This window comes from Dermacentor albipictus, chromosome 8 (assembly GCF_038994185.2).
Source record: "Dermacentor albipictus isolate Rhodes 1998 colony chromosome 8, USDA_Dalb.pri_finalv2, whole genome shotgun sequence".
In the NCBI taxonomy this organism is placed as follows: domain Eukaryota; kingdom Metazoa; phylum Arthropoda; class Arachnida; order Ixodida; family Ixodidae; genus Dermacentor; species Dermacentor albipictus.
In genome coordinates, this window is record NC_091828.1 from 106,852,653 (window position 1) to 106,878,392 (window position 25,740).

The window sequence follows — 25,740 nt, forward strand, 5'->3', positions numbered from 1 at the left end:
TATGTAAACACGCATATACAACACACACATGAACGTACAAATAGGGGGTGGGACCACCTTCGATTCCCCAAAATAAAATACTCCCGTGGCTCGAACAGCTCCAAAGTTCGCTCGCAAACGCGCAGTACGTTGCCACAAAAGGCGGTGCAATGATTTTCAGCATGCATATGAAGTTGTCTTATCATGGTCAGAAAGCAAGAAATGTTTTAAAGAGTGTTTAAAACTTCACACACGTACGTGGACACTTAGCGCATTTTGGCTGCCGAAACCAGCCGATTAATGACCGTCACCAAGAGAGCTATCGTGCCTGCAGTTATGTCAGTGACCGTTAACAGAGCGTCATTTATCACTAACCATCGTTCATACAGCTGCACGTTTCGATACATGCGGTGCAGACACAGATTTAAGCGCATTTCAAATGTTCACATGCGCACATTTTAAGCAAAGCTTACTTTTACGATTCATTCATACCGCAGACTAATCAGCTATATAGTAGCAGCAAATCTGCAAGTAGAAAAATATTCAAGATGCAAGAGCTTCTAGATCAAATTTATTTCATACAAGGGAATGCATGAACGGCTGCTGGCGGCAGGCCAAGTGTGCTGGTTCTTGGAACCTTGGGGGCAGAATTCAAATAAAATGGAAAGGCAAGAAGCTATTAAGAGTAACAACAGGTTATTTTTATTGCACTAATCACATCAAGATGGCAAACTTGCAGAGTAATTATTCACACAGTGCAGACTGTAATCTGACAACACATTTTTGGCATCGTACTGGCACAATACAAGTGCCAGTACGATGTGTTTCGTATCACTTCACCAAGGTCCTTGACTTCACATCGTCGAATACCGTACCTGAAACCCGCAGCTGCTCCTCTCAACGCACGATCGACGGTCCGCTGATTGGAATGGCGATGGCACTGACGGAATCCCAAGTAACCACGGATATCCGTGGGACGTCCACCATAAGTCCCAACGTCCATCCATCCGGATATCCAACATGGACGTCCGTGGGACGTACAGGAGAAGTCCATATCCTGTTTGGATGTCCGAAGGACATCCCACCGGGATGTCCATGGGACATCCCATTTTGAACGTCCACTGGCTGTCCATAAATAGGCATGCCCAGGATATACACTAGTGAGTTATATATAAACTAGCATAAATATATTGCCGGAAATTTTAGTTTTTTCATATTATATTTGTTTATTTTTGTTCTCTATCGGACACAGTTCATTCTTTTTTCAAAGCAAAATAAATATATTTCCAACTTGATATAAATTCTGCCCACTTTAACATCGCAGTATTAAAATACGATTTTTTTTTCTATCGATGGGTCGTACAAACAATTTGTAGTTTGCTCTAAAAAAATGCTTGTGGATGACTAGCAGAATATATAAGCGCCCATTTGAAGCCACTTATTCGACCTAGAGCCAAGCACTCAAGTTACCCCTCATTATGAAAAGTTCCTGATCATAGAGTTTTGGTCCTGACCTCCGAACATGTAACTTGGACTTAGGCTATGTAGGTTCAGGTTTATCATTGAAACAGGAAGTAAAACACGTTGTTGGGCTAGTTGGTGCATTGTATTAGGAAAAAACCAGCAAAAAAAAAAGACGGACACAGGAAACATACACAAGACAGGCCTCTTCCAGCCTCTTTTCTGTCTTCTCGTATGTTTCCTGTCTGCGCCTGTTTTTGACTGGTTTCTTAAAACAGGAAGTTGTCTGCAGTGTTCAATTGTGCATACAATAATATCATTATAGGTAACAAAAACAAATCTCAAAGGCTACGCTTTTGGTGGCTGCGTGCGTTGACAGCGATTACGAAAGCTATAATGCGTCAGAGCCGCCATGCATTGACAGTAATCTCAAAGGCTATGTTTTTCTGGCGCCGACAGCTTAGCAGAAACTAAAAACTCGAAAATCAGATATCGAATATTCCCAGAATAAGTAAATATTTCACTGTGTAATAATAGAATATTTTAAAAACCTATTTATGTTTGCGTAGATGCACGTGGAAGTGTTAGAACCTTGGCAAAGCAGAACGCTGCAGTCATCCAATCCAATCCAAGCTCTAGCCATCGTCGCCACGCCATTTTTCATTCTGCGATCGTTGTAAGGGCAGCGGAGCAGCGTTTGTCACCTTCCGTGCCTGCTGAAGTCTCCTACTCAGCTACCAAGGTATGACAGCTACATCGATTTCTTTTTTAATTCGTTTGGGTATTGAAATGTGTTTTCTTCACAGGTGCCAGGATGCCTAGACTGCGGGAGAAGCCGCACGCGCGAAAACGAGCGTCGCTGGAAACAAAGACGATATTCGAGGACTTCGGATCTCGCACCGGCAGCCAGCAGTCAACAGCTCGAGAATTCGCAAGTCTAGAACTGTGCAGTGGCGCGTATACCCCGCACGCATGCATTAACATGTGCGGTCGGGCTGTCCCTGCAAACATTTGTACGCCTTGTGATGCTGGTCGCTGCACCGAGGCGACATCGGAAGTTCAGGACGGTGGTTGTGAGACTACGCGCACTAAGGACAATGTGCCTTGCTTCCCTGATGGATATACTCTACATGACGCTTCGGATGGTTCACTTCGCTGTGAGAACGGAACAGGATCCCTTAGGAGAGGTGTACGCACAAGTCAATGCGGGTTTTCTGGTAAGCAAGACCCCGGAGTCTACATTTGCTTTAGCTACCGCGGACTCTTCATCGGCGCCCTTTGATTCTCCTGGCAAACAGCTTCTCCTGGCTAATGCGCTCATGATCAGAGCTGTAGCCGTCAGTAGGGGCAAGATCGCCTGCTGATCTCTGCGAAAATAAAAAGCTCCTTTTAAAAAATTGAAGAATATATTAGTTGTTTTTATCTACAAGTTTGTTTAATATCGTGAGAATATGGTCACTACGGCCACGGCGGGGACATTGTAAACGAGAGTACGCATTCGATGGCCAAGTGAGTTTTAATAATTGTAAGAACGCACTACGCCACGAGAAAGAGCTATTGTTTAAAGAAAGTGAAGAATATATTGATTGTTCTTCACTAATAGTTCGTTTAGCCACGTCAGAATGTGGAGACATTGGGAACGAGAGTACGCATTTGACGGCAAGTTGACTTACGAGAACGCACTACGTCGCGAATAACATTTAAGCTGCAATACCATTAAGCATGTCCGTGTGGCACCCCGCGAATGACATTAAAGTTTAAGGCATTAGCCAGTTAATGTCATTTTTTGTGCCCGTGTCGCAGAGTGCTAGTGAAGTGATGTAGTCAAGATTAATTCCTTCTTGTCATTTCTGTTGCTTTCGCTGCTTAATAATGCTAATTGATGTATTTTTGCTCTTTCTTTTTATTCCATGCTGCAAACTCAAATGTCAAAGCAGGGTGGGTAATAAGTATTTTTGTTCTGCTGTTCTCTACCTTGTGTTGTGCTATTGAAATTGCAAGTTTTCTTCTTTATCCGTGTATTTATTTGTTCTTTGAACAGTACGCATATATCTGCTTATTGGTCTTTTTATGTATATGTATAAGGTGACAATAAACGTTTAATTGTATGTGGAAGTTGGTGTACGTTCATTTCTCGTTTATTTAAGACAAAAATGCATTCAAGCATTAGACCAATGTAATATATATAATGGTCCGGTGCTTGAATGTGTCGCCACTATTGTCGCTTCAAGGCATGTGTATATCTGGAATATCCCCGGGAAGACACACACACACACACACACACACACACACACACACACACACACACACACACACACATATATATATATATATATATATATATATATATATATGTGTGTGTGTGTGTGTGTCCTGAACGTCCGCTGAATGTCCATGCTGGATGTCCGCGTCGGACGTACTACGGATGCCAAAGCGATTACCTTTGGATTTCCCAAGGACGTACGTCGGACATTCATGGATATCCCACGGACATCCCGAATATCCAGAAAGGACGTCCGTCGGACGTCGCCCGGATATCCGTGGTTACTTGGGTTAAACGACGAGTTCGCATAAGTCGGCGATGCGCCCGTAAAGTTGGCTTCGCAGCGGCGCGGATCATTTGACGTCATTTTTCGCGCTCGGCCAATAGCTGTGCGAGCGGCGCCGGAAAAGGTATGCGCAACTCTGCTCCCTGCGGGAGCATATACAGGAACACTACGCATGAGCGGAGGCGAGCGCCCTCTAGTGGTGGTGCAAGGAACCCAACGGCGGTGGCGTCGCGCGCGTCCTCCGCTGTGATTGGTTGGCCTACTCGGCGAGAGAACAGCCGCGCAGCAGCGACGGTCACGAAAACGCGGCGAAGGTTCGTAAAGAGAAGTTTTAAGAAACTGATTAAAAGCTTATGCCAGAGCGCCTTAGATGGTACAAGTACCGCGTATATAGTATAGCCGGCAATATGAGGTCAAATTATTCAAGGTGACCATGCGCAGACTGCATTTACCAAATCTGGAGCTGTTGTCCCGAATACAATTTACAAATTTTGTGGTTCAGCGAACGAACCGGTTGATGTAAAGATTACTGCAAAAACTCCCCAGTGGCACTAGTCAGACAGTGCGTAAACATTCTTTCTAGTCGCTAATATATAGTCATAATAAAAAATCTCAGTAATCATACGTAGTGTCATAACATTCTCATAAATACGGGCCCAAGGACCCCATGCATACTTGTGGAGCGCATCCAGACAGACGGACGGACAGATTTCCGAGGGAATTAGCATGTCATACAATGCTTACGCATTAAAAAACGCACGTACGACAATAAGCCAGAGGGGCGCTATGCCTTTGGATATGCATACGTCCCGAAAGAGTCTCTATGTATTACGTCAGGCGTCAAACCGAGAATCTTTTGACGTGTTTTTTGCCCCTTGCACCCTTGGTCACATTTGGTACCACGTTTCGGTCACGCCGACCACGCCGCATTTTCGCTCAAGAGCCCATATAATCAGTGGCGTAGCAACGAGGGGGGCCGGTGGGCCGTGGGCCCCGGGTGCAAGGGGCCAGTGGGGGGGGGGGGGGGGGGCTGTCATATACGTCTGAAGACACCCCTCTTTCCGCCGGCTACACCCGGGGGGGGGGGGGCGGGGGAGGGTGACAGAAGACCTACGGGCCCCGGGTGCTAGACGACCTAGCTACGCCACTGCATATAATGCTCTCGCATTAAAAGTGAAATCTTCTAACGTACATTCGAAAGAAAGAAAAGGGTCGGAGTGAGAATGCGTCACGTCTGTCATGCTGTTCGCGTTCGACGGTGGATAGATGACAGAGACACGTCCGTGATGCGCACTATAGGAGGGCTTGGCAAGCGGCTCGCGCTGAGTGCGTATTGTCACTGTATTGCGACATTGCGTTGACAGCCAATAAGCGTTGCCGGCGCGAACGTTGCCCTGTCTTCTGCGCTTCAAACGAGGAAGCGGCGTGCCCAGGTTGCGCTCTCGCGTTGACATACACGGTTTTATCTCGACACTTTTGTTGCTCGCTGCCTTTCGTGCGTTTCGCGCTATCTTCTGTTCGCTGCCGAACAGACTCAGGGGAGCGAGAAGCGCGGCACATCCTGCATAGTACGCTCACGTCGACGGTTCGATCCTTGTCGCATATAAACGGGAGCGATTAAACGCGGGGAAAACGCCCACGTATATTAGGTTTCGTTGCACGTGTTAAAGATCCGCAGCTGGGTGGTCTAAATAAATCCGGAGCTTTCCGTTGCGGTGCCTCTCATACAGCCATAGAGTGAGTGAATTCTGGGGTTTCACGTTCTAAAACCACGATTCGATTACGAGACCCGCCGTATAGTGGGGGACTCCGGAGCTAATTTTGACCACCAGGGGATCTTTAACGTGCCCCTAATTCAATGAAAACAGTGAACAGACAGTGGAGATACAGGGCCAAGAAATACCTCGGGTAACAGAATATAAATACCTTGGTATATGGATAAACGAAGGCAATGGATATATGGAACAGGAAAAAACCATAACAGTAAAGGGGAAGAGAAATGCAGCCATAATGAAGCACAGAGCGCTATGAGGATACAATAGGTACGAGGTCCTCCGAGGTATGTGGAAAGGTGTAATGGTTCCAGGACTTACTTTTGCAAATGCGGTTGTTTGCTATAAATCAGGGGTACAATCAGGACTCGACGGGAACCAAAGGTCAGTGGGTCGCCTCGCATTGGGCGCTCACGGGAAGACTACAAATGAAGCTGTGCAGGGTGATATGGGCTGGACTAGTTTTCAAGTGAGGGAAGCTTGCAGTAAAATTGAGTATGAAGAACGGTTGAAGAATATGGAAGAAAGTAAATGGGCTGGGAGAGTGTTCAGGTATCTGTACAGGAAAAACATTGATTCACAGTGGAGGAAAAGAACTAGGAAGCTTACCAGCAAGTATGCGGCCTGTAGGGTGGACAACACAACAACAAAGGTCAAGCGGAAAGTCAGAGAAGCTGAATTATTCTCATGGGTGGCGGCAATGGAAAAGAAACCTGCCATGAGTAACTACTTAAGAGGAAAAAACGAAATCAGGAAAGAAACCATTCATGATAACTCAAAGGGAAGCTCATTACTTTTCGAAGCGAGATCAGGATGCCTTAGAACACGCACCTATAAAGCGAGATATAAGAAGGAAGAAGAAGCATGTGCTTGCTGTGGTAAAGCTAGGGAAACTACGGAACATGTTTTATTAGAATGTGAAGACGTCTACCCAGCGGTCGATTTAGGCACCACTGGCCTCCTTGAAGCCCTTGGGTTCAGAGGGAGCAGTGGTAAAGCAAACATGTCCGCAATAGACATTAGTAAGAGGCCACTGGAGGATTGGTGGAAGAAAAGTAGGGAAACGACAAAAGGCGGAGACGTACAAAAGCACAGTTCGCAATGGGGGATCAGAAAATTTGGGCGTGGTAGTTCATAGTTTTTTTTTTTTCATTGTTTAACCTAGGTAGAATACTAGGCAGTATAGTAGCAAGAGCTTGGTGGCGCAACCCACCACCCCGTTCCAAAGGGGACGCTCATAACATCCACACATCCATGCACGGGACCACGGACGTCTTTGAATTTCGCCACCCCCTTGAAACGCGGCCGCCGCGACCGGGATTTGATCCCGCGACCTCGTGCAACACCCTGGCCGCTAAGCCACCGCGGCGGGTCTCATAGCCCTGGTATTGATTATGCAGGCTAAACACGATCGATCGATCGATCGATCGATCAATCAATCAATCAGTCATGAATTGTACTCCGGCATCGAATCAGTGCATGTGCGAAAGTGTTGATCTATCCCCGCAAGCGGGGCACGCGTCATCAGTGTAAACATCCGGAGATTTACACTGATGACGCGTGCCCTGCTTCCGGGGATAGATAAACACTTTCGCACATGCTCTGGGGATGTATCACTATAGCAAGCCCTGACCTCAGCTCAGCTAGGTGGGAGGCGGCCCTCCGCAACCCACTCCCGGGCTGAGCAACGTTGGGCCGTCCAGCAGGCCCACGATGCGGCTGGCAGGCTAGGCCTGTCGGTCCCGACGTGGGAGCGGCCCGCGACGTGCTAATACGCGTTCTGCAGGACTGTAAAATAAAAGTTACTCAATCGATCAATCAATCGAATCAGTCAATGAATCAAAACGCTAGCTGTCACGAGGGAGTAAGGCGAGAACACGTCCCTTACAACCTTGCGGTGCAGCACAGTACCATCGGTACCAGCGTGCGGTTATTGCCGCTTCGTTCGTCTGCTGTGCCTTCGAGATCGATCCACGAAAACGGTTGGGCAGTTCACACGAAATCGCCATTAGTGTCCAAAGATTGAATCTGAAGTAGCAGAAGCTTGATGTGGGTGAGTTGGTTATGCATACTTGATGAAATGAGCGCTACGAAGACGCGGACGAAAGAACACATGTACGACAGACAAGGCGCTTTTAAAAGGCTTCCAGTATCTCCCGTTCTAGTCTATCTCTAGACCATGCCAGAAACCTGGTGTCGCGAAGATACGGACGGCAATGGTGACGTTTACAGTGTTCCGCCAGATGGCCCCCCGCATTGTTATTTACGGCCCAATTGTGCTCCTTGTCTGGCGACAGCGCCTTGTCTGTCGTACATGTGTTCTTTCGTCCGCGTCTTCATAGCGCTCATTTCATCAAGTGTCCAAAGATTGCAAAACACATAAAAAATGCAAATGCACGCTTTTGGGAAACTAGATGTTAACTGCGCAATGCGTAATTGGCCGGGTAGTTGGTGCGAATCCATGAATACTTTGTTTAGCGCCTTGTCCTGTCGTCTTTCTTGAGTCTGTTGTTTTGCGCTAAACAAAGTATGCATGTTAACTGCGTATTGGCTAGCGTGCACTCTTAAGGCCGCAAGTCTCGAAAGTGGCCCTAGCCTTTAAGATTTCTGCTAAGCAGACGTGACTTCCCTATTCATCGGCTTCAATTCAGGAATTTCATGTGTCCTAAAAGTGATTACTTAAATAGTTATTGAGATAATTGCCGGAATTAGCGATATTATCGCCGTCATTTTTCTTTCTGCTAACGTACCCCATCCACGTACAGCCTATCTGCAAAAACGGCGGGGCCTAGATATGACAGCTTTTATTAAAATAACGTGTCCCTAGAAATTCTAGACAGAGAGAGAAATAAAAACAACAATTAGAAAGAGAAAACAACCGACATAGCTTATTTCCTGCAAACGTACGGCTTTACTAACCCCACAGACGTGACCGGCTCTGTTCTCTGTGGAATTAGACGATAAAACAATAAACGCTACCTAAATATTCTCACCGCAACAAATATCGCCTTCGCGCGCATAGCTCCTTTATGAAAACGAAGCATGCCTTCTTTCCCGGGATTCGGCTTGGCTCAGCCGCTCGGTCGGTTTCTTGCCAAGTGCGGCCGATCCCGCAGATGGTGTAATGGTCCAGGGAGCCGATCACGGAGGCAGTGTCTAGACCGTAAAATAATTTGCACCCTCATTCGCTCTCAACGGTGTAAGTTACTTTTATACAATGTAGTAGTGTTATCCGCTGAAGCGTGTGTCGTGCGGTTGGAGGACCTCCGCGTCTTGCCCGGCAGTCACGTAATGGATACGTTGCAACTTGAACTCGCTGCAGAAGACGACCAGCTGTGAAACATCTCAAATAACCGCTTCGCGAAAGCTTCGACACACGCAGGTCCAACTATGCGCGCCGGATCAGCGCAATTAAAAAAGAAGAGAGAGAAGTACGTTGGTGCAGCTTAGCGTCCAGATATCTATATATAGCCCGATTCTGGAAAGTGGGTGGGGGTACACGCCAACAAATGCTATCGCATTTATTGTCGCATTAAAAAAATCATTTTCGTGCAGTTATATACGGCTGACTACGGAAAGGGTGAAGTATTTTCTCGATGGTTCTACGACGTAACGCGACGTTGGTACAGACCCAAGGCCAGATAACCAGTATAATGTTTAAGAAAGTGGGCGGGGACATGGCGCAAAAGAAATGTATGCTATCGCATTTAAAACATAGTAAAGACCAACGTCTGGAAAGCGAAAAAAAGATGCACTTTCACGCAAGCTTTAATGAAAGCACGTCGAGCCCGAACACTCGCCCATTCTTGCGAGTCGCAGCAATATGCTCACAGCTCACAGGGCGGCTACACTGTCCAGGGAAACGACGACGTCCCGGCATCGCAGGCGTGCGAAGGTTCCCCCCCACAAGTTCGGCTTCCACGACCCAACGTAGCGTCTGGACGCATCCGCAGACGATCCGAGAAGCACGTCCATGCGTCTCGCCTCTGGTGTTGGGGAAACGAAGGGGGTTCCCGCGAACAGTTAGTCTCCCCGCCGCTGGGTGGAGCGCTCGTCGGCAAGTCGGGCGATGGAGAAAAAAAAGCTCGCTCGCGCACGCGCATCTCTGAGGCCGCGCCCCCCTCTCTAGTGGAGCCGGGCGTACGAACCGGGCTTGATGAAGGTCATGTAGAGGGTGGCGCCGACGGTCACCACCAGGGTGACGATGAGGAACACGCCGAGCAGGGCCGCGGCTCGGAACATGAAGTTCCGCTCGGCGAACTCCTCGTCCAGGGGACCCCTGACGACCCGGCGCACGGGGGCCGTCTTCTTGCCCTGCATGTTTCGGTCGGAATGGAGGCCGCGACGACGGCCGGAACCCCGGGAGCTGCGGCTGACGGTGGAACGAAGGGGGGGGGGGGGGCGACCGCGCTAGGGTCGGTCGCGCAGAGTGCCGGCAGTAGTGTCGAGAGCCTCGTTCCTTTCTTGGTCGCAGCCGCTGGGACGAGTTCGGCCGACAAAGGATGCGCTACGTCGGCGCGCGGCTGGTCGAAGGCTGGGGCTCTGGCCGGATGTGGCGCGCGCCGATGGCGATTGTGGTGCCAATGGGGCAGCTGGTGAAGACGAAGATGGTGTGGTATGAAGATTAATGTAACAAAATTTTAGATTTTTACCTCCATTTTCTGATCACATAAGCAAAGTCTGCCCGACTCTTGGCCAATCCCCGCGAGTGGGTAAGCGCTACACTCATCAAGGACATCATCATCATCATCATCAACTTTATTGGGTCCTGAAGGTCAACCATGGGTTGACGCGGGCCGCTCCCACGTTGCGACTGTCAGGCCGAGCCCTTCCTTCAGCCACATCGCGGGCCTTCTGGACTGCCCGTAATTGGTCAGAGATGAAGATGGTGTCCATGTGCCACTTCACCAGGATCTTGGGGCTTCGGCACTGGGACACTGCAATAGGAACGTATTCGAGGCCACATTTCATTTTGTAAGTCAAACAAAGAGAGCTGCCGCCACGTTAATTTCACTATTTTACTTTCTTCAATACCAACACAAAAACTTCAAATTTTAAAATAATACAGCCTGAAAATTGGTGTATAACGACTATATTCATTTAATATCATTTATAAATTACAAATTTCTATTTAAGTATTCTTCCCTTCTTCCCTACAGCCACCCGATTTATGGCTGATCCCCCGTAGTGGGTTGAGCTATATCCGTAGGCACCAGACCAAAATCACCAGGGGAACAAGAACAAGACATTGTCCTTTGGTGCCTGTTAGTCAGGCAGAAGACACGAGTCTATTACTGATCTACACGAGTTCATTGAAGCGTCTGGAATTCGATTACGCTTCAAGGGGACCGATCGACAGTAGCGTACTTTATTTTATTTTGTTCTGTGTTTATGACAGAGCCTTTTCAAAAAAAAATTATGCCATGCGAGTTGTTTCCTGATGTTTCGTTTCCGTTTGCTTGCCTTTTAGCCCTCTTCGTCTCTTGATGGGTGCACTTTTCATTACTTCCAGTGTGGCCAATCTCCGTCGTGGGTATGTACCGTGTGTTGAAGCAAGAAACACAACGACGCCGAAAATTGAGTAAAAACAGTAGCTTTGCGAAACTTGCGTTGAGGTTTTTCAACGGTAAATTTGTTTACGTCTTGCTTTGGCACCCTACGTGTTATTCTTGCAATCTACAGTCTCCCGGATATTTTTTAACAGTCGGGGCGCGCCAGCACCCAACTGCAGGCATAAAGATGGCTCCAATCCAATCCAATCCAATCCAATTAGCAATACAACGCGAGCGTCAATCGCACTGAGTATCAGTGCCTCATAACGGCGAGACGTGGCGAGATAGGCGATACAGACCAATCGTGCCTGCTAATCTGGGATGCTATATATTCTGGACATCGGTGAATTTCGCCATATCCTGTCGAATCGGCCATCTTGTCAACGCTGATTGGCCCAAAGGGCTGCTGCGGCTTCTCCGATTGGCTCCAAATGCCGCCATTACAGAATTTTACAATATGGCGGAATTTGCCGACGTCCAGAATATAGCACTTCAGATTGGATGCCAAAGCTCGCACGCGGCGATACGCCGCTAGCCCCGGCTTTTGTTATGTGCGAGGCCCTGTTGTGCAACGGCACAGATAACCAGAATAGGTATGAGTTTAATTACGCGTATTCCCGATCATCACTTCTACCTTTTTTAAGGCCCGAGCTAAAAAAATTTGCCGCCAATTTTTAACTCGAGCCATCACCAACTCCGCCAGCCATTCTCTTGTTTGAGGCGTCTTTGCGGGACTTTCGCCATGCACGGGGACGCTTGTATTGCCATTGACAATTTTGTTAGGAACATAGAATGACTACTTTATTTAGTTTCCGAAACGTACTGGCTGTTTCATTTAATTTCGTTAAATTAAGTTATTTTATCTAAAAATTCATTTAAGTTTATTTTCACGTTCTCGCATTTTTCCTCCGATCTCACACACAGTAATATTCTAACTTTTGTTTTGGTTATATTTTAAAACATGCACTCACTCGCAAAATTACCTGCCTTTCGGGCAGTCCTCCCGTAGTGGGTAACAGAGTTGCAGAGTGGAAGGATTCCATTCCATGCCTACTGCTGGAGTGAACTGCGCAGGTCCATTCCATTCCTCTAATTCGAGGAAATGAAACCCTTACTCTGTAATTGTTTTACATGAGCGTGCAAGAAAAACAACACATTTTAAAGTTGTAACAACGTGATAAATTATGTTCCGCATTATATTGTTCCGCAGAATTCGAAAAAAGCGGCGTCCGAAATATGCTTATACCGTGTCCCCCGTAGCGGGTCAGCACAATTCCCCGAGCAAAAAATCGCCGCCCAAGCACCCCGTACATATGGTTAACCAGCGAAGCTGAAAATTGCGGCCCCGGTATTTATCACTGGCTTAATCCCGATAGTTCATTAAACGACGGCTTGGTAATTAAGCGCTACCGGATCCTCGGTACGCAGTTAATGCTTGCGCTCGGCTGCAGGAGCCCGTTCTTGCGACCGGGCTGCAGCATCTGCACGGCGTAGAGGAGCTCGTTCCCGGTTCTGCTCGCGGCGTTGTTGATCGAAGGCTGCCTGCTCCTAAGGAGTGCGTATGGCGCGTAGCCTACCCATTTCGGAGCCGGAGGGAAACTGCTGCGCGCGTGCTCGGCTGCGACGGAGAGCAACGACGTCACTACTGGCGCAGCTAATCCAACACGACCTAGATAGCACAAGGCCTTTTCACTGCGATCCTAGACGTCATGTTACCTGGCCCGACTGCCATAGAATCTAATGGGGATGCTCCCGAGTAGGCAACAGTAATTTTGACATCAATGAAGCGGCACACGCCGCGGCCCGCGCAAGCGTCCACCGGGCCTCCCCGCACGAGATTCTAGGCTTGTCCCACCCACCCAAATCAGCGGAGGAAACAGAAACAATACCGTTAACTTATCAAGCACTACTGCAGCACTATCGCCTTGGACGCAGGGTATACCCTCCACCACATCCAAAACTAACGAGAAACGAAGGCACTGACTACAGGCGACTCCAGAGCAATACCTTTACCCATGGAAGCTTACTGCATCATTTCCACCCGACGCTATACAGCTACACCTGTCCACACCGCAACGTGCCAGACAGCCTGGCGCACCTCTTACTGCAATGCAAGAAAACCCGAGAAACCATCACAGCGGCACAACTAGTAGCCCCAGCAGACGCAGACCCAAACCTCCTCGCTGAAACGTGGGAGGCTGCGATCTCCAAGCCTGACCTGGTCGACCAGCGCGAACTAGTCGCCCGGGCCCGGAGGGCGATCCAAGCCAGAGGATTCCTGGAATAAGGGACCCTCCCACCTCGAGTGACAAGTCACTGATTCAAATAAAGGTTTCGTTCTCTCACAACTTTCATCAAACCAGCCTTGTCAATAGAAATTCGGGACAGGTAGCGTGACGTCATGGGTCAGAGTAAACAGGTGCTGGCTAATCGTGCTCCTCTCTTTGTCTCTTTTTCTGCGCATGCGCATGGGGTTGAGCCGGATGAATTTGCGGTTAACAGGCGACCGAAAGACGGACGGACGAATCGGCCAGCCGTACACAGCCGCGCTGCAAAAAGCAGGCAAGCAAAATTAAGATGGTGGTCTCAACTGCAACCGAATGCTGCTGCTGCAGTAAAGAAATTCAGAGCCGAAGGAATCGCTGAAGCCTGCTGCCCCCCCCCCCCCCTTTTTTTTTTGCTTGGCATTTAGTGGCATAATAAAGGGAACCATGTTTCGTATTTTCTGGCGCATGTCGCTAAGTGCTTGCTATCACGCCTTCTGGATGCTCGATAGTGTGTGCGAAAAAAAAGAATACGGCGCACTTTCCGAATCACCATGGACTCGCGCAGGGTGAAACCGTTTGCGATGTGGCCATTTCTGGCCTGCATCCCTGTGTTGTAGGTCAATCATGCTCTTGTTAATTCGAAGTGTTTCATGTAATGTAGCTACTTAACTAAATGTTAAGGAGTTCGCCAAAGCGAACAAGTTAAAACACCCAACTCCTCAACTACATATAGTAGTGACGGAGTTAACTGTAATGAAAAGCCGATGTCCATTATTGCACTTAAACATATCGAATAAATGTTTTCGGGTCATCAGAAGTGTAGAATGTGTTATTTATAATTACCGCCGCAGAGGTAGTCACCTACAGGTAGATAACGAAAATTGAGAAATGTAATAAATTGACGAAGTCTATTCTAGTCTAATCGATTCGTTTCGCATGACGTGACGGACCGTGCTTATTTCCGTGTCGGTACACTAGCTTGGCGGCTGAGATGAAGTCAGCGCAAGCCATCTTTGGGCAAATTTAGTGGCTTTGCATTCTCGCTTAAAATCAGTATTTTGCGCTCCAATACTTTGTGCCCATTCCATTCCAACTCCATCTCGGAAGCTCGGGCTCCCATTCCACCCCCATTCCATTCCGGGCATTTAAAAATGCGAAATGATTCCGGAATCATTCCAACTCCGGAGTTGCCGCTTCGACACTGTGGTGAATAATAGCCGTTTCAGAGCGTGGTTAAGGCGCCCGTTCCTGCGGCGAGCGTCGGCATTACCGGCGTAACCATGGTCATGGTTACCATGGTAACCATGGTAACCGGGCGAACGAGCGCATCGTATGAAAGGGCGAACGCGGAGTGCACCTTGGAATGAAACAAAAGCGGCGAGAGTGAAGATAGCGCGAGGTCGAAAACGGAGGAGGAGGGCGAAGCTGAAGCATAAGGCGGAAAGCGGGAGAGGAGGTTACAGCGAGAACGCGAGAAGAAAAGCGTAGCGCCGCGCAAGCGTAGTGGTGTCTGCGGCTACGACCGCTACGAGATGGCGCCAGAGTAGCGCGCCGTCGTCTGCTCACCGATGACTGCATCTTTCTTCGGTCGCCGCTTTTCGCTGACTAACAAATGTTAATCGTTATCCCTACGACGGACGGCGCGTATCACAAGTTTCTTGAATGTTATCGATAGTTATATATCCGTTGGCTGTTGCCAGCAAAGCTTTTTGTAACCTGATTGTATGCGCGGCGCGAGTTGTGTAGTACTTTCTTGAAGCCACGCAGGTACGAGCGATTACAGTGGCACTATCGACGAGTCACCTATGAAAGCTGACGCGCTTGAACCGAAGATCAGATTTCCGACGACCGCCGACTCTGCTAGATGCCTCTCGCAAATTATTTGCCTCCACATATCGCGAAACGAAAACACGTATAGAGCTGTGCTCAAATTTTGCATTAAGGAGTATCGTAATCATCGGTGAGTTTTTTTTTCGCATCAAAACAGAAACAAGATATGAAGATTCAAAAGGTATGTTGGAGTCTACTTGAAGCGAAGCGTTACTAAGACGGGTAAGTAAGCGCTGTACAACTAAGGGCGACACACACAGTTGTGCTTAGTTTCATGCTACGCAACGTGGAATCTCATGTAAGGGTGACGTTTATGCACCGCAAGTGCAACAGCCCCTATATCCTTTGTGTCACATTGAAAAGTACGTGAACTTATTAATTAGGTAGACTGACACGACATTTTAGAGTATTCTTCCTTTCTTTGCGTTAAGTGAAAGTCGTAGATCTATAGACTCTAGAAAAAAATAATGAGAAGCCCCAGAGCGCCATAATTAATGTCATAGCTTTTCTACAGCCAGGCTGTGCTTCTTCTTCCAGGAAGGAAGGAAGGAAATCAACTTTATTCAGGTCCTGCAGGCCACGAGAGCGTCGGGCTCTCATGGAGTGGGCGTCTCCCACGACGGAACCGGGAGGTTGAGTTTCCTGGCGGCGTCGTGGACCTGCTGGACGGCCCAGAGTTGGGGAGCGAGTTCTTCGCTCCGGATTGCTTTTTCAAACTTGCGCTTGTCCGGTTCGGAGTTTATGTGAGCTTGCGAGCACGGCCAGAGTAAATGATATACGTTAAGGGATGCATTGCTGTTGGTGCAATAAGATTCGTCGTAGAGCTCAGACATCCTTCTTCCAGGATGATGATGATGATGATGATGATAATGATGATAGCAACTTTATTGTACCGCCGGATAAGGAGGCCCCTACTCCCCGTCCCCGGCACACAGGCCTTGGGGACGGGGGCCGGAACCTCCGCGATTAGAAGCAAGCAAAGAGGTCTTGACTCTTCGCGGCTTCTTCCGCCAGGCGGATGGCGTGTTGCTGTCCTCGCTCCGCAGCAGATACTCTGTCGTTACGTCACGACCCAGCGTGCGGTCACGTGGGAGGAGGACATTGCGGCGTTTTGACACTTGGTCGTGAAGCGAACGCGCTCGCATGCCACTGCTCCTGTGTTCGTCGTCGTCGTCGTCTTCTTGCACAGCTGGCTCCGTACCCGCTCGTCATTCGAGAGTACAATTTCACTTCTGTCGTCGTAATGAGAAGGCCACGTTTACGGGCGTATGAGCCATTCACTGTCTTACGTAACGGACAGACTTAATTTTGAAGCAATTTAATTTCGAAGAATCGCAAGCGCTAATGCCGGGCGGAAGCTGCCAGCCCCGCCACTGAGCAAACTCGAGACGTCGAACGCAATCGCGTCAACGGCGGACTGCGGACATACCGTCGCTGACGTCGTTCTCTCCGTAGCAAGCAAACGTTTGTGTAACCTCATTAAGAAACACAAAGACGTAACCAATAATTGAGAAATACTTTAATGAACCGTCGGGATTCACCCACTGATAAACACTGGGGCCGCACGTTTCAGCTTCGCTCGTTAACCATCATGTTGTGCGGAGTGCTTGGGCTGGTATTTTTTTTTGGTTCCGTTATATTTATTTGTTTAAGCATTTAAACGACCATCATAGCGTTTAACTGAAGTGAAAACCAACTTATTTTCAGTCCCTGCAACAAAAAATCCAAGCTGTATGTTTTTAAAGGAATACGTTACGCGCTGGTTCACAACTCTTGAGCCCTGCTGTCTTCAGTTTGACAATATATTCGTAACTTCGCTGATAACTGTGAAATTTGAAGTTTTCTTTCGTATACCGTTGAAAACTTTTTCGCACTAAAAAATGCGCCGTGAACTTTTTTGCCTGAAAAATATCAGCGCAGAGAAGGTAATGCTTTAGCTCGGTACCAACGTCGCTGCCGCCTATTCAAGTACACTCGACACTCACAAATGTTTTTATGAGGCAACCCCCGACCGATTGGATTGAAAAGTGTTGCATTCGAGAGAGAAAGGAGAGAAAGTTAAATTCTAGCGACAGCAGCAAACAGAATTACGATTTACGACGTGCACTTTCTTACGAAAATGCCCGTGAATCGGTAAGCTTCAAGAAAAAAAAATTAGACGCACGAAGTTTACAAATCCGCAACTTTGCGCCAAAACCACATATCGCAGTTCTGCTAAAACGGGCAAACTTGATATATAAATTTACAGATTACGTGAATTTGTTACAATGTATACAATAAAAAGGGCGAAAGATTAATACGTGGATTTGAGGAGAGACCTGAGCAACATGTACAGAATAGTTTTGCAAAACTCCTAATCAGACATTAGTGGCGTACTACTTCAGAGCAGTGTATAATAAAGCAATCTTGTCCGCTTTAGACGTATTATTAGATGCAATGTGCAGAACTGTGATATCGCAATCCACGGTTGAGTTAAAGATAGTTAAATTGATAGTTCCGTTTTCTTAAATTTTTCGATTCTTAACATTTTTTTAGCAAAATATCAGCGGCCTAGATAAAAATATCCTCTTGCTAAACTCACTAGATTTTAACTTTTCTTGTAAATGCAACAAACCTCTTCAATTTAGCTGCAGTAGTTGCCGAGAAAAACGATTTCTCCATGCTCATGTATTTATATAAGAGACCCCGACTAGCAGGTCAGAAGTTTGATCCATGCCGATCTCTGGACTTTTCTGTCACGAAAAAATATTTTTCGCTTTCTTGCGAGCTAAATTTTTTTTGATCTCTTGAGTTTTGCGCCGTTGTCTCGCTCAGCAAACTTGGCTAATACCGAAGGCAACGTCATTGAAAATGGTGGCTTGGTGAGCGGATCCTAATACTATGGTGTACGTTACGCATGCAGGAAGGAAAACGTAAGGTAATGTAAGGTAATGTAAGGAAATGTAAGATCGCGCTGCGTTTCGACACGTACGAGCTATGTCGTACCGTGTGCGCATGCGTACGCGTGCGGACGCGAGCTTGCGCGCGTCCGCAAACGTACGTGTTGACCGCGCCTGCGTACTTACCATCAGCCGCTTGACGTGCGCGTAGGCTTACGTTTTTCTGTCGAGCCTTGTTGGCTCTTGCACCGTATCCGCCAACTTTGACTTCCCTGCGCCCCTCGAGAACACAGATAAGACTACTGCAGTAAAGAGGGTTCGTCCCTTTATTACTCACAGCAGCCGCTCCTTTCCCATCCTTCCACATGACTGTTTGTAGTGCCGCAACTGTATCGTCCGCTGTAGAAAGCAGGAACACTGCACAACTGTCACTGAGGTGCAAGTGCAATCACTGAGGTGAATCGTAGATAATCTGAAGCACAGCGGTTTCAGTCTGTGATGCCAAGTTGGCGTGAATCCACCAAAAACGGGAAATACAGGTTGTTCAAAATTAAGCTTTATGGTTTCCTTAGAATTAGGCACTGGGGGGCAAGCGAAGACTACCTGTGCAATTAAGTTATGTGGCCAGGGGGACACAAAGTGAGATGATAATTATCGCTGTCGGCAGCGCAATTAACTAAAATTGAGTAACTTTTATGCGAAGCATATTACGAGGGCTCAACCCAGCTCCTCAGGCGCGGCGGTGACCATGAAATCACGTGACACCGTGACGTCACGACAGAGGAGAAGTGGCTTTGGCTCAACTCTTGCAAGACGGGCTGGGTGGGAATCGAACCAGGGTCTCCGGAGTGTGGGACGGAGACGCTACCACTGAGCCACGAGTTTTTTTTTTTTTTTTTTTTTTTTCTTTATTGCCGGTCGTTGGCCCGGATAAAAATTACACATTCACAAATAATCAAAAGGCACACTCACAATATGTTGAAAACAACCGCAGAACTTGTGCGGCTGCGCTTGTGCTAAAATTCCCTTATCGCCAATAATAATTCCACTCGTGGCAACCACTCTGGGATGCACTCCAGCAACTTTTGTTCCTCTACAAAGTTCCGTATGCTTTCTTTGAAATACTGGCGAGCCGCTCTTGCATCGAGATCGGCATGCCTTACCGCAATTCTACATTTCCAAATGCTATGCAGGGCCAAAAGCATGATCACATCGAATGGGGTACCATCATCACTTTCTATTGGCAAGTAGCGAATCCCATACGCATCTAGGGGGAAATCCTTTTTGATTGTGCGCTGGAGCACATCCCAGAGGAAAACGGCATCCCAACAATGCAGAAAAACATGTTCAATTGTCTCCTCCTGCCTGCAAATTGTACAATGAGTGCCCCAAGGAACAAAGAAACCTCTTTCAGCCAGCCATGGTTTGACAGTCAGCGTTCCGGAGTGCAATTGGAAAAAGAACGTCTTAGCGCCTGACGGTACTAGCATCGCCTTAACGCGCTTCAGAACATTGTGCCCATGGCTAGCTCTGTAGAGTGACCGATATAAAGGCACGGGAAGAACAACATCACACAGGTCCCTGTACAGTTTTTTCCGGTTAACGTCACTCAAATATTGAAGAGAAAAACGCGCTGACAAAAACCTGCATGAAACCACAACTTCACGTAGAAAACCATAAACACCCCCTGGCAAACTGCCCGTTGAGACAACCATTTCGGGCAAGAGCCTGCCCAGGCGAAGTTGGCAGACAGTGTATAAAAACGGGTTTTTTGCGTCCCTGAAGAAAAAAAAAACGATTGACAACCTGTCTCAAAAACAAATGTGACAATCCAAGTCCTCCATTTCGAACTCGAAGAAACAAATTGGTACGACTTGATCTCTCCCAAGACGATGCCCACACAAACACTGCGAACACCCGGTGAATTTTTTGGATGTTTACCCTTGAGCAATGCAAGACTTGGAGGATGTACCAAAGTTTGCTCACTAAAAATATGTTGCAAATTGTGGCTCTGGAAAACATAGACCAATTCCAGCCATTCCATTTGTTTACTGTGTCCCGGAGCTTATCCACTTCACTCCTCCAGTACGACTCACTGTCTTTGTAGCACTGAAGGGGAACACCCAAGTATTTCACCGGAGTCGTAACGAAACTCATGTTGGCAAAAGTGTCTGGGGTCGCCCGCCAATCCCCGTGCCAGAATCCCAGGCACTTACCCCAGTTTACCGCGCTGCCGCTCACAGCACAAAAACTTTTAACACATTTGACAGCCTGTGTTATACTGTCCAAATCAGTGCAGAACACAGCAATATCGTCTGCATAAGCCAACAGGCGGACTTCAACCTCGTGCAGTTTAAACCCGCGGACACAGTCATTCTCCATGACACTCAAACAAAACGACTCTATATACAAGCAAAACAACAGCGGCGAGAGAGGGCAGCCCTGACGCACAGACCGCTTAACTTGGATTCGCGCTCCCAACATCTTGTTGACAATGAGCCGCGTCGAGCAGTCCCGGTACGCCATGGCAACCCCCTCTCTAATTATTCTACCCAAATTCACATAATCTAGAATGCACAAAAGTATGTCATGAGGCACCCGGTCAAACGCTTTCTCGAGATCAATTTGGAGCATTGCCACATGTGCACCCATGGCATCGCAACATTCGAGGATACTGCGTGCTACGTGTATGTTTGAGAAGATAGTTCGACCTTTAATGCCACACGTTTGATGCGGCCCCACAAGCTTCGCAATGACAGTCTGCAACCTCTTTGCTAAGATTTTCATCATTATCTTATAGTCTCCGTTAGTGAGACAAATTGGGCGGTAAGAAGTTACCCTTCGCAATGCAACGGGATCTTCTGACTTGGGTATAAGAATAGTGTGGGAAGATGAGAAGGACGGGGGTAGTACTTTGAGCTGGAATGCTTCATTATAAACATCCGCTAAGGCTGGTGAGATCGCACCTTTGAAATATTTATAAAAGGCTGAGGTTAGACCATCAGGGCCAGGGGACTTTCCTGGATGCATACTTTCAATAGCACTTTTCACTTCCTCTTCCGAAATTGGTTCCTCCAATGTTTCTTTCGTACTTTCATCTAGCCTTGGCATCAACGACAAAAAGTCCTTTTTAAAACGATCAATGTCGACTGCGCAGTAAGTGAATAAACCACTATAGTGCTCGAAAAAAGCACGCTCGATATCTTCTGCTGCGTCGCTAACTTTTCCGCAATATTCGATTTCCGCTATCTGATTGCGGCGCGCATGCCACTTTTCTGAGCCTAACGCTCTTTTCGACGGTACTTCTCCCATTATCAGCCTTTCAGCCCTTGCCCGCACCACAGCACCGCGGTATCTCTCGATATCGAACTGTTCTATTTTATGTTTCAGTGCGCGAATATCGTCCATGAACATGCCGGGCATCCTACATTCCTCACTGATCAATTTTTCTAAATTCCTGCGCATCTGTTTTTCTTCTGCTCCCTTTTCTCTGCATATAGCGCTCGCACGCTCTAAAGCCTTGATTTTAACCACCTGCTTGAAGTTCTCCCATTTTTCACCAGATGTCGTGTTATCATCAGCATTCATTTCTTCAACTTGCTTCGTTACATCCGCTGTAAACATTTCGTCGCTTAGTAATTTCGAATTAAATTTCCATAGTTGCCACTCAAAGCCCTTTTTCTTTTCTTTCGTGCTTGCTACTAAAAAGCTGACCAAACAGTGATCACTGAATGAAAGTGCGCTCACGTGGTACTCCTTACAAAGGGGTATCAAATCAAGGCTCACATACACTCTGTCAAGACGGGCGTGGCTGGCTGCCTGAAAGTGGGTGTACTGCGTAGTCCTCCCACCACCGAGACACTCAGCCACGTCTTCCAAACCATCGTCCCTTATCATATCGCTTAGGGCAATGGTGCTTGCATCCTTGTACGGTCGGGCGCTAGTTTTATCACGGGCTGAAAGAACACAGTTAAAATCACCGGCAATAATGAGGAGCCTATTACACAGGGTATACTGTTTTAGCTGATCGAAAAATCTGCGTCTTTCCTCAGCGACAGTCGGCGCGTACAAACAAATAACACGCCATTCCAATGACGATAATAAAAAATCGCAGACAATAAGCCGACCTGACGGGCATGACGTCACAGCTTCTACTTTTGCTCCAAGGCTATGTCGGATGAACAAAGCGCACCCGGAAGAAGTTCCCACAGCATGGCTCACTATAACACAGTATCGAGCTAAGAATTGACGCACCATGCCCCCGGTTTCGTCGTCGCCCTCAACTTTTGTCTCCTGTACTGCTAGAATGTCCAGGTCATGTTCGGTAACTAGTCTATAGAGTTGACTTTGCTTCCTCCTTGAGGCAAGCCCACGTACGTTCAAAGTGGCCACACGAAATGACCTATCCATAGACATCATTGCGAGGCGGTGAGAACCCGGGGGCATGACGCTCACCTCACTACTGCGCTTTTTTCCTGGGTGCCTTGACACGGTGCAGACCTCAGGGAGGCAAAGGCGGCGTTTCCGCCGTCTTGCGCTCCGTCGAAGTGTTCGGCCGAAGCCGATGGGAAAGACGCCGCACGGGAGTCGTTTTCGCAGGCGGCTCATCCGTTGCGAGGGCGCTGGGCCCCTTCTCCTTTTCGCCTGCTTCGTGGGGCCGCTTTGCGGTCGCACTGGCACTGTCGCTATCGATGCCTGTCATCGGCACTGCCTCGGGAGTAGACTCTACAGCTCCGCTGGAAAAAGTGTGGCCGGTACTACTTGGAGCAGCTTTCCTACTCCGGTCCTCCACGGCTTCATGCAGAAGCCCGGCGTCGGGCTTCCCTGGAGCTTCAAGGAGGACGTCCTGTGGAGTGTTCGGGGTACCCTCTTGAGTAGTCGGGTTTTGGCACACTCCTGCTGTTTCTTCGGAGTCTGCCTCATCCATAAGGTGGTCCAATGCATCGTTTGCCTGGACTGGTCCGGTCACGCTGGCGTACGTCTTTGGGCAATCCGCGTCCTCATGGCCGAAACGGCGACAACGACTGCAGCGAGGTACTTTGCAGTCCCGACGTATGTGCCCGGTGCTCTTGCAGCGCAGACAGAGCGGAGCGCGGCCTGGAACAACGACGAGAGTCAGCTCTCCGGCTATCTTGAGCTGGTGGGGAATGTCGTCGACTTTGACGTCGCCATGCAATTGCAGTCCAACTGAGCGAGTCGTCGAGCCCTTTTCAGTGACGCCTTGCACACGCCACTTCTCCCGCGTCACCTCCAGCACTTTCCCGTAGGGTGTCAGGGCCACATGAATGTCTTCGTCGGTCACGCCGTGCAGCAACCAGTGTAGCTTTAAGCGTACCTCTCGGTTGTTTGGATCGATGAGCAAACATGGGCGATCTTTTACCTTCACGTTGACAGCGGTGAGCAATTTCTGAGCGGCGTCAGCACTCGTCATTGTTACAGCCCACACGTGGTTCATCTGATACGCCCCCAACGCCAAAACGTCGGGGAGCGCACCTAGATTGGCCAAAGTGTCCCGGTAGTCTTCGACACGGTAGGGCCGAGCTCTTGGGTCGCCGTGCATGAAAACGGTGTTCGCGACGATGCGTCCGGATGGCAGATTGGGCAGAATAACCTGATAATCTTCGGCAGTAGAAGCAAAAAACCTGTTACCGCGGCCCGCCTGGGCCGCCGAAACCGCTCCTTGGGAGCAAGCCATCCCGCGTCCGCTTCGCTTGAAAGCCGGAGGTGGAATGACTGAGCCACGAGTACAACGCTTCAAAGCGGTACAAAAGCGCCTCTAGTGAATGCGGTGTTGCCTTAGAAACGCGCTGTTTCTAAGGCGTGCGTCTCTTGCTCAGGCGCACATTTCGTTGCCGCGCCGAACGCTGCTTTGCTCGACGCTCACCGCGTCCAATGCGGGGCGCGTAGTCGCTGCCCTGTAGCCCATTGTCTTACACCCCTTGGCGGGTCGACGGGAACGCTGTCGCGTTCCACTCTTGAAGGCGAAGAAGTAATGCATGAGTTGTTTCTTCGTCTAGCCGAACCAAATATAGCCAAGCAACAGCAGTTCACCAGGCTAAACAGTGGTTCAACAACTAAAATAAAGGCTAGTATGCTTCGCATCCTGGGCTTAACCTTACCTAAGCCACAGCCATTTTTTGTTGACTGCAGTTAGAGGCAGTCGTGTTTCTACACGGTATCAATTGGAAGAATTCTTCTAGCGTGTATGTGCTCCGAGATATCCGACTAAAAGTTTTAATTGTCGTTCGCATGATTACGCATGCAGAGTGTGAGGATGGGCATAAAGTTCCTCACTGAATCTGATGCGGCTGTTGCGTGCGGCGTTTAGTCTGACAACGGGGCGGAGGCATTGGCAAATATGATAACTGTCCCTCTTCCCCTCTCGGCTGACGAAATTAAAAAATCGTAGAACCCGGAACCGCTGTTCTAACACGCGACCGCGCAGCCTCTAACGATGGCGGCAGCTGCCATGCCGAGATAATGGTGCGAGCGGAGTAGCCAGAGGGCAGTGCGCGTGCATAAAATGGTGACTAGACGAGTGGGCATGGTCCTTGCCGGGGCTACGCAAATAAAGTGGCTGCTGATTTTCAAGTATTGTAAGTTCCATTGAAATCAAGAGCAACAACTGCACGGCACACCGCGATGTCATATCTCGATTTCTCCAGCCGAGAGGGAAAGGAGAACAGTTATGCCTCCGCCTCACCGTAAGACTAAACGCGGTGTCAGACTAAACGCCGCATGCATCAGCCACGTCACATCAGGGACGAGCTTTGCGCCGATCCTCACGCGAACTACAATTAAAATTTGGAGTCAGATATCTCGGAGCACAGACACGCTAGAAGAATTCTTCCAACTGATACTGTGCAGAAACACGTCTGTCTCTACCTTTTTAAGACAAACATAAGCACTTACATAAGTCGACAAAAAGTTTAGATCAACTTCAGACCTTCCGCGAGGTAGTTGTCAATGCTGCTACCAAGCCTGCAGACAAAAGTACCTTAGCGAAAACATTCCTGCTGCTTAAAACATTATAGTAACGCTAATGCTAGGATAGAAAGCTATAAACGAACAAAACCAAAGGAAGCTTAAGCATACATCACCATTATTTTTTAAGCACCTGCCTAAATAAAACACACTATGAGATCTGAAACGCCAGTACGATATTTATAATAAATAAAAATAAAGCAATGATCTACTTGCCGGCAAGAAAGAAGTCCCGAGTGAAGTGTTTCGATAGGACCAACATAGTATTACTCACCTCTTCCCAACGCGGAACTTTCTTATCCAAGTCGCTCTCCGATACACGTCGTCTTATTCTTTCGCGAAAAGATGAAATCATGCATTGTTATCTTTCCAGTGCTATTACACGCGGTATGGTAGACACCAAAAGCATACCGAGATCCATTTTATTTTAATTTTCGGGATCGCGCACGGAGACATCACGAAGATTC

At 48.2% G+C, this 25,740-nt stretch overlaps 2 long non-coding RNA genes across 2 annotated transcripts in view; one reads left to right on the forward strand and one right to left on the reverse strand.

Moving 5' to 3' along the window:
- Nucleotides 1–2,068: 2,068 nt before the first annotated feature.
- Nucleotides 2,069–3,555, forward strand: LOC139048538 (uncharacterized). Its single transcript, XR_011507755.1, has 2 exons — nt 2,069–2,182; nt 2,247–3,555. It is a non-coding gene; the product is annotated as an uncharacterized lncRNA (long non-coding RNA).
- A 6,980-nt stretch (nt 3,556–10,535) lies between these two features.
- LOC139048958 (uncharacterized) overlaps nt 10,536–25,740 on the reverse strand; it is a 137,097-nt gene continuing 121,892 nt past the window's right edge. Inside the window, exon 3 of the long non-coding RNA XR_011508042.1 lies at nt 10,536–10,698. This is a non-coding gene — a long non-coding RNA (uncharacterized lncRNA). The remainder of the gene's footprint in view (nt 10,699–25,740) is intronic.